Source organism: Trichomycterus rosablanca, chromosome 2 (assembly GCF_030014385.1).
Source record: "Trichomycterus rosablanca isolate fTriRos1 chromosome 2, fTriRos1.hap1, whole genome shotgun sequence".
NCBI lineage: Eukaryota > Metazoa > Chordata > Actinopteri > Siluriformes > Trichomycteridae > Trichomycterus > Trichomycterus rosablanca.
In genome coordinates, this window is record NC_085989.1 from 23,280,296 (window position 1) to 23,281,259 (window position 964).

A 964-nucleotide genomic window follows, 5' to 3' on the forward strand; every position below is an offset into this window, starting at 1 on the left:
ATTTTAGTCCGGTAAAATCAGCATTTTCCTTCAGAACATGTTGATCAGAGAGGCTGCTGGGTTTTGCTGTCATCCATTGAGGTGCTCCTCTCCAGCTGTGCGTGTGGCTGTGTGTGTGTGTGTGTGTGTGTGTGGTACTATAGCATTGGACACACACACACCCACACAAAGCAAAGCAAAAGGCAAGTCTCTCTCTCTCTCTCTCTCTCCCTCTCTCTCTCTCTCTCTCTCTCTTTCCCTCTCCCTGTCACAAAATTGGAATCAACCATTTCAACCCCTTTCAGTTCAACCATGGACAAACCAGATTACTTATACAAACAGAATATTACCCAACCAAAACAGTATTAGATCTATTTAATTTTATTTAAAACACTACAATTGCCTAACTATTTAACTATTCGTTCTTACATATGAACAAAAGTATGTTCATAAGCATACATATGTAAAAATAAAACAATTTAATTTAGAAATACGTTTAAAAAGTACCCAGATGTACCCAGTATATGCAAGTGTATATGTAATGTAACAATATGAAAGTGTATATGTAATGTTACAGTATTTCCCAACATAATTTCAGACTAAAGATAAGAAAGAACTCACTGAAAATACAACCCCAAAGATAATTTACACTTCTGTGATTGCAGCATTAATGCAGAAAAGTAAATTGAGATCTTAGAGCAAAATATGCTGCCTTCAGGATGTCAACTTTTCCAGGGACGTCCATGCATTTTTCAACAAGACAATGCAAAACCACATGCTGCACACATTACAAAAGCATGGCTGTGGAAGAAGAGGGTACGGGTACTGGACTGACCTGACCTGTCTGCAATCCTGACCTGTCCTCAATAGAGAATGTGTGGAGAATTTTGAAACCCCATACAACCCCGTACTGTTGCACATCTTAAGACGTGTTTGCAGGAAGAATGGGACAAAATAAAACCTGAAACACTAAATCACTTGGTAT